At 41.2% G+C, this 7,854-nt stretch overlaps 1 protein-coding gene and 1 long non-coding RNA gene across 5 annotated transcripts in view; one reads left to right on the top strand and one right to left on the bottom strand.

The window, feature by feature from the left end:
* The window catches only part of LOC112549862, a 39,077-nt gene extending 34,298 nt beyond the window's left edge, over window positions 1–4,779 (top strand). Inside the window, exons 2-4 of the long non-coding RNA XR_003093434.1 lie at window positions 3,072–3,257; window positions 3,726–3,918; window positions 4,643–4,779. This is a non-coding gene — a long non-coding RNA (uncharacterized LOC112549862). The remainder of the gene's footprint in view (window positions 1–3,071; window positions 3,258–3,725; window positions 3,919–4,642) is intronic.
* Window positions 1–7,854, bottom strand: part of RARB (retinoic acid receptor beta) — a 563,324-nt gene that overhangs the window by 184,494 nt on the left and 370,976 nt on the right. The gene's annotated exons all lie outside the window — the stretch shown is intronic.

Genomic DNA, 7,854 nt, shown 5'->3' with positions numbered 1-7,854 from the left:
TTCCTGCTCCCACTGAATGTAATGGCTGAACTCCTATGAACTTGCAAGGGAGCTGGATTGTGCTGCAAAACATCACCAGAGCAGACATGCCCATACATTATGTTACTATGTGCCACGTGTGTTTAAAAATGTGTAACCTTGCTTAAACCATACCAACCTACAAGTGTCAATCATATACCACAATCAAAACAAGGCTCACACTTCACCAGCATTATTGTTATTAATATTCATGTAGCAAACCCCCAGGTGTCACAACCCCTACCAGATAATATTGTAATGCATAATAAAATCACATGTGGCATATGGCATTATTAGGTCAACAGTTAAAAGTCCACAGAAGATGATGGGAATAGTGAAAGGACATTAAACTGCAAAATGGAAAATGGCTGTGTAAGAGTAATAGCCCTAGGGACCAACATTGCCCTGCCTCAATTATTAACATTGCCAAAAGGTACACTCCCTATGACAGACCTTTGGTTCATAATTGTGATGTATGATAAGTCTGGTGTGGCAAATATTACCCTGCAAAAGTACCATGGCTTAATCTTTTGACAATCTGAGAACTTATTTCATTTTTCTAACATTAATATGAATATGCAACAGCTAAGTCTTGATTTGAAAAACGTTGAGGGTATTTTTAAGTAGGAAACCACTGGAGTCTATTCCAGCTTCAAAAGAAGTAACTGGAACACAGAAAAGCCCACTTAAATCAGTCCTTAGACAGAGGATTCGATGAAGACTGCCTGCATTTTAATGATGCATGGGGCTTGAAACCCCTGCTGTATAACTAGGTCTGCAAAATCAAAAGGCAAAATCTGGTAGAAATTTGTATTACTTTATAATGGTCCCATTCTGTTGCTGGACATAACATATGTGGCTCCCTTTGAATTCAATTCAACAGAAACTCCATGTGAGCATATCTGAGCAGACTGTGACCCACAGATGTGGAAAAACACCCACATACTTGATGCAGCACACTTTCTTTTCTTTTAAACAGTAGCATCTGGCCTTAAGTGTTTTAACACACTGAGACTGATGTGCTTGACATATTGTGGACTTGTTGAGTTCCTTCCTTTATTTGGTGATGCTGAACTTGATAGCAGTCAGAAGTACCAGGTGATTAATCAGTCTTTTTCTTAAAGGTTATCTGTTAAAACTACACCTGATTAATACGGCCCAATGACAGAAGAGCAGCAATAGATCCCTTTTGGCTGACCCTTAGGCCAGCAGTGTATAACAATGGACAGGTTTCATTTATAATGTAGTGAACACACCTGGAAATCTGCTTGTAATTAGGAGGTGATAATGAATCCATCTATCAAGAGGAGGCCTGTTTGTCAGCAGCTCTGGATGCTAAACCAGATATTTACTGTAAATCCCTCAGGCTTTCTATAGAAGCTGTGCCTGCAAATATGAACCTTTGCAACCCCAAAACAGACTCTTTTTGGTCTCTGGTCTGATTTTGAGGGAGGCATTTCTTTTGTTTTTAAACATACTGTGCAGCCCTCCTTCTAATAAAGGGCAAAAGCTGACAGCAATGGGTTGCAAATGTGGAAGAATCTTTTAACTTCAAACTTCTTTGTTTCCCTCAGCAAAACAAAAAGACACAAAAGTTTTAGCTCTGATAGGCAGGGAGGCAAAGGAGTCCTATATAAATTGCAAATAATTGCAGAAAATAGCCTGACGTATCAGAATGGATGTGATAAAGAGAGGTACACAGCTCTCTTTACTTCGCTCAAGAAGTTTAGGTCACTTAGAACGTAGAAGATTATGGAGATGATACTAAAACCATTTCATAAATAATCTGATTAATATGAGCTTCCAAAGGAAGCTCAGGCTCAAAGAAGACTTTGAGATTATGAGCTTTGGAAACTGGAAAAATAGAATTACTGTCAAAGAAAACTGTCAGGGAAGATAAAAAAGAATGGAAAAGTTTGGAAGGGTCTTGACAGTAACTGTTCTTTCTTATTGTCATTCATAGCAAATTTACAATTAAAAAAAAAAAGAAAAGAAAAAGAAACAAAGGAAAATAAACCTGTAACAGAAATAGAGCCGTTATTGATGTCACTGGGGTGTCCTCAACATACTGTGCAAATAACACCAAAGACAACAATATAAAAAATACTGCTGATTGAAAGTATAAAAACAATAAAGGCCCTAATATTGATTTCTGCAAGAAACCACAAGCAGTTTGGACAACCCTGAAAGCAGCCTAAGCGTTAAGCTACACTCCAAGTAAGTGTTCCACTAAAAGGCAAAAGCAAACACTTACCTATGGCAACAAAAAAGGTGGTGAAAACATCTAGCGGTCCCTGCTCTACTAACAGCAGCTGCAGCGATTAACAACACTGGTCTGTTAGCTGCCCTCTACAAAGTGTTAAAGAATAAGCCATGGACGTCTGGCTATAATTTGTCAAACAGATTTGTCAAATACGTTATTTTATATGGAGGGATTTTAAAGTTTACCTCCAGCCTCCTCTCCACAACCAGCTAATTACCTTCTCGTATCTTCTAAGGAAGTTGAAGAGAGGCCATTAATTAATAAATAAGATGATCTTCAGCAGGCCCCAGCCTTCTGATGCCATCTTTAAACATTCCAGAAGGCAACTTTTATGATGGCAGAATTCAGGAGTGTTCATAACAGCATTACTCAAACAGTCCAAACACTCCTTGAGCCACCAGCCTTCAAAAGTGTTTGCTGAAAAAAAAGTCCATTAAAGAAACCTTAGAATATATACAGACTGAGGAATATGAACAATCCAGGATAAGAGGTTAATTGAATGATAACTGAGTGTGCATATGCATTTTATGCAATCATCTTAAGGGGATGCTTCAGCCACATCTACAATCTTTGTTTCCATGGGCTCTTCAGAATACTGGGATGGGATAATCCAGGATGGTGTTGTTCGCAGTTCTTATCTTTATTAATATGCCACATGATCTTTTACAAGGGCTCAAGCATGGAGGGGCCATGAGCCTCTGAGCAAGGTTATTGTGGTGGTTTTTCCATCACAGCAGCGGACTAGGAGCCAGGTTAAGAACTAAAATGCATTTCCCGTTTCTCTGAATAGGGTACAGAGAAGTAATCAGTGCACGCCTCGTATCCCAACCAGACCCCCTCTACTTCAGATGTTGAGGCATGCACAGTGATGGGCAGAGCCAATGCCCCACTCACTCTCCACCCTGCATACAAAAGGCAGAAGAAAACTCCACAGACACTGTTTCTCCCTTACAGCATATCTAGCCCATGGATGGAGGTAAGGAAATGCCATATGACTTTATGTGACTGTGCAATGAAGTAAAGTTGTTCACTAGTGAGTCCAAAAGGGGTAAGGCTTTATAAAATGGGACAGGACAACCAGTGGGCAATAATATGAAGCAAGAAAGTAAAAATATGTGAACAATTACACAAAACGAGTTAAATATGTGAACAATTACACAAAATGAGTTGAGGCAAGAGAAAAACAGTGGTCAAAAAATTGCCTGGGGGAAAGAACAACATTTGAAATGGAAGCTTAAAGTATGTGTGAACTCTAACATAACGTGAGTTTAACCAAAACAATTAAAATGCTTAATAACAAATTTACAAGTGTAAAGCAACAGCCTGAGCATTAGCATTAAATACACCAAAACTGAGGAAGATGGACGATTCACTACCAAATCAGATGCAAGTGAACAAAATTCATTAAGAAAATCTGATTGACTTTTCTGCCATTAATAAACAGCCTAAAGTGTAACCGAACACAAGGATGGACAGGAAAAGGACACGCAATAGGCACACTACAAGGAAGCATGCCTAACAGATTAATGGAGAAGATTAATGGACATTGTGCCCCTGTCCAGCCCTCAAGGGAAGCAAAGAGGTGGCTAGATACACCTTATTTTGGAAATATCAGATGCCTGCAGCCAGGTTTTAGGGTAAGAGTTTTAATCAGGTTTTAAATGGTAATAATATCTGATTTCACCAGGAATTTATTCATGAGTGATACTATGTTAAAATAACAGCTCTCAGATCGTGATCCATGGAGCCCTTAAAAGTAGTCCATGAAAAGCCAGAAGGTTTCACAGCATTGTTTCTCCTTCTTAATTCTGGGTGTTTCTAAAGGCTTTTCCTGGCCAAGATCTAAATGCAGTGAGAAAGGAAGACAATCCACGGGAAAAGGTCAGGAGGTATTTTATGTGGTGCATAAGGCAATCAAGGAACCAAGCAATGTATATAAGTGGTTGAGGAAGAGACCAGAAAGTAAAGTCTGTGGAGGAAGAGGGCAGGAAGACAAAAAGCGAGAGAAGGATAAGAGTAGATGACAAAGCAGGGAGAAACACTGTGACTAGCTTTTTACAAGAATGATCCAGCACTCTGGCAACTGCTACAGTTCTCACGGCAGCGCTGCTGTGCGACTGGTACGCAACTCCAACCTGTGGAAAGCAGCCTTCTGGCCAGAGCGCTGGTGCCAGGGGATCGAGTGTACAATAGTTCCTTGGCAAGCACTGCTTCATGTTCCATGTGGTGGAAAACTTTCAGCTCATAAAATACATTACAATAGTGCTATTTTAAAATATTGATTTATTTTTAAGCTGTATGTCACTAAAGAGGTATGTTTGCAGGATGTAACAGAGACAACCCCACCCCACCTTTTTCTAGAATGCCACTGAGGAAGAAGCTGGGATGTGGAGCATGTGCATAAAGGAGTTGGGGACCAGACATATTGAAGGTAATGTTAATGGGGATGATGCTGCCTATGAGAGGACCCTCCAGTCTTACAAAAGGTTGAATGCTGCCAGGGTACACTTCCTTCAGTAAATCCCAGGATCAGGCTCTGAGTTAACAGCCAGCTGGGGGTAGAAATGCTAACCCTAAACACAGTTAACTTTTTGCAATAAGTTTGCAAAGTGTTACAAAAGTACTGGATTTTATGATCATATAGTGATACTGGTACACAAGCCAGGAAATAAACAACTTTACTAGGAACATCAAGGACAAAAATCAATTTTGGAAAATACATTTTGGGGGAAAAAAGAGTAACAGTTTTAATTTTCCATGTGTATAGCCTAAATGATGGAGTATAAAAACAAAATCAGAAGCATGAACAAGAATTATCATTATTTTGTTAAACAACCTTGTGGGCCATAATTCAAGGATGCTGTTTGGAAAATGGCCTCAGTTGTGTGTCGAGTGGGGCACTGAGTAGTGACCCCAACCCAGACACGCTCGGGGATGCCAAGTGTGAGAGAGGAAAAAAGCGCGACAACTAGTAGGTGAAGAAAATTCATAAGTTTACTTACAAGCCAACAAGATGATTAACGAGTTGAATCAACTTGATGAATACAGGAACTAATTACAAGGACTATTTACAGTAGCAGGTGGACACAGACGACGTGGTGCGGAGAACGAACAGATGATGGGTAGCGGCGAGTGACAAGCAAGGTGTAATCGTGAAGGTCGACTGCAGCCGAAAATACTATCAGTACAAGTATGATGCCTAGTTGGGCAACACACAGGGCGTCCCGGATTGCGTGTGGTCTAGCTATAAGCTGTAGCAGCCTATGCTAGTAATCTAGCCTAGGGGTCTGTCCAGACGACAAGACAGGTGATCAGGCTGTCTTTTCGATCTGATCCCAAGGACCGGAGTCTAGGAGCGTCTGGGGACCTCGCGCCGAGGCGCGCAGTCCCCTTTATAGACTCCCTAGCCAATCAGGGTCCCCTCTGATGGAACATTCTGGAGGCCTCAGCATGCTGGTCCGGCCAGTCACGCTCTAGGGTTAACTCCTGACTGGTTAGGCCATAAGCGATCACGCACTGTCTGCATGATGGTGCATATTAAGGTCACATTCCTCTGCCACTGCGTCACCGAATGTCACTCACAGGTAGCCATGTCACTTAATGTCTCAAACAACAATCTGGTGGAGTCACATGACCTCCTGACAAACCTGAGGGCTAATCCAACGTATTGGCATGAGCATGAACAGAATTAAATGGTGGGGGGTAGGGGAAGGCAGCGGGGAGGAAAGATTACTGATCCACAGTAACTATTTTTGCAAAACTCTGGCAACTGAGAAACTGTGGACTCTCTATTCGTAGACATTTTAAAAGCAGGTTAGATAGGCACTTGGCTGGGGTGGTTTAGTCAGGGATGATCCTGCCTTGAGCAGGGAGCTGGACCAGATGACCTCAAGAAGTCCCTTCCAGCCCTATTTTCCTATAATCCTGTGAATTTACCCCTGTTTCACTCAGGGGCAGGCTGCTCTGGTTTCGCTTCCACTTACTGGAGGACAAGAGCAGACATGTTAAATGGTTATTGCAGAGCAGCTGGTGTGTGATAAGTTCTCTTAACCTCCTTTAACTCAGTGTAATTTGTTTGTGTGTTCACACCCAGCCATGGCCATTTCAAGTGAGCGCCCAGCAATGAGAAATTGAATTTTCAAAACTATTTTTCAAAGTTAAAGCTGTATCAAATATACCACCTGCTACACAGAATCCTGAAAGCACAGCAAGTCCACTGTATTATGAATGGTCAGTAATTGGAACCACCCTTAATACTGAGAAGACAGTAATTGAGAAATAAAAATAGAACATTTCAATAAGTGCACCATTTTCCCTGAAGGCAGAGCATTACTGCAGCTACACGCATCTGATCAGTTTAAATCTATTTAGAGATCCTGATCCTGCTGTAACTGTTTAAAGAGCTTCCTCTTATACTATTTGCAGGAAGCACTGGCTGGCCCATTCAAAAGTATAAGCACATAAATATAAAAGCATCAGCTGGTTTATAACTGAAGTAGTAAAAAAAACCCCAGATATAAATCTAGCTACTCTATTTGATTATACTGCCCTTACCTGATGCAGCTAGTGAACATGTTATCCAGCACAGGACCAGCATGTTATATTTACAGATTAACCTAAACTCACAGCAGCATTATCACCCAAGGGGAAGGTCAGGAAAGGAACTGATTTTAGGTATCCCAAGTTCTCCCTGGCACCCTACTTGCTTCGTGGTGAAGCAATCTGTTACAGATCTACACCCGCAGCAGATTATTTTTTCCTTTGTGCCAGTGAAATTTAATTTCTGGACAAACTAAAAGTGCAGTCACAGCCTTTACCTGCCTATTAGCACAGGAGCTGAAGCATCAAAAGCTTCTTGAGATGACAGGAGATACCCTATCTTGGTGTCTTACTCCTCCTCACCTTCCTGTGCAGCCACAGGAAGCATAAACCTGTTCATAATTAGCGACTCATTTTACATACATGATAAAGAGCCACAATCCTATGTGCATAGACAGCAGCTTCCTAATTCTCTATATTCTTTGGCCTTGCAATTTTAGTAGCTACTTATAACCATTTCTTCTCCTCTCAACCACACCTCCCTTCCCAATTCCTCTCAAAGAAATGGTGCTCTAAGCTTCAAAATATGACTACTTACACTGTGACAACATAATCACAGCACCTACTGAGTCCAGTGGAAGTTCTAAGTGCACAGCCTACTAGAGCCAGGCTCCTGTGTTCATTTGATGGACACAACTCTTCCAAATATTTTCATTCTGCTCCTGTGAGATAAATCATTTAATACTGTTCTAGCATGACTTTTATTACTATAGGAAAAAACCAGGAATAAATAAATCCTGACTGCAACACCTGGAATGTAGCTATTAGGGAAACAAGGATACATTTTGGTAGCTCTGTGTGCATATCTTACTTGCTGCTCATAAAGGCCAAAGATTCATAGATTCATAGATGTTAGGGCCAGAAGAGACCTCCATAGATCATCAAATCCAACCCCCTGCATAGGCAGGAAAGAGGGCTGGGTCTACATGACCCCAGCTAGATGCCTATCTAACCCCCTCTTGAAGGCCCCGAGT

This window comes from Alligator sinensis, unplaced genomic scaffold (genome assembly GCF_000455745.1).
Source record: "Alligator sinensis unplaced genomic scaffold, ASM45574v1 scaffold299_1, whole genome shotgun sequence".
Lineage (NCBI taxonomy): Eukaryota > Metazoa > Chordata > Crocodylia > Alligatoridae > Alligator > Alligator sinensis.
The sequence above is the reverse complement of the archived record's forward strand: the minus strand, read 5'-3'. Positions and strand labels throughout refer to the sequence as shown.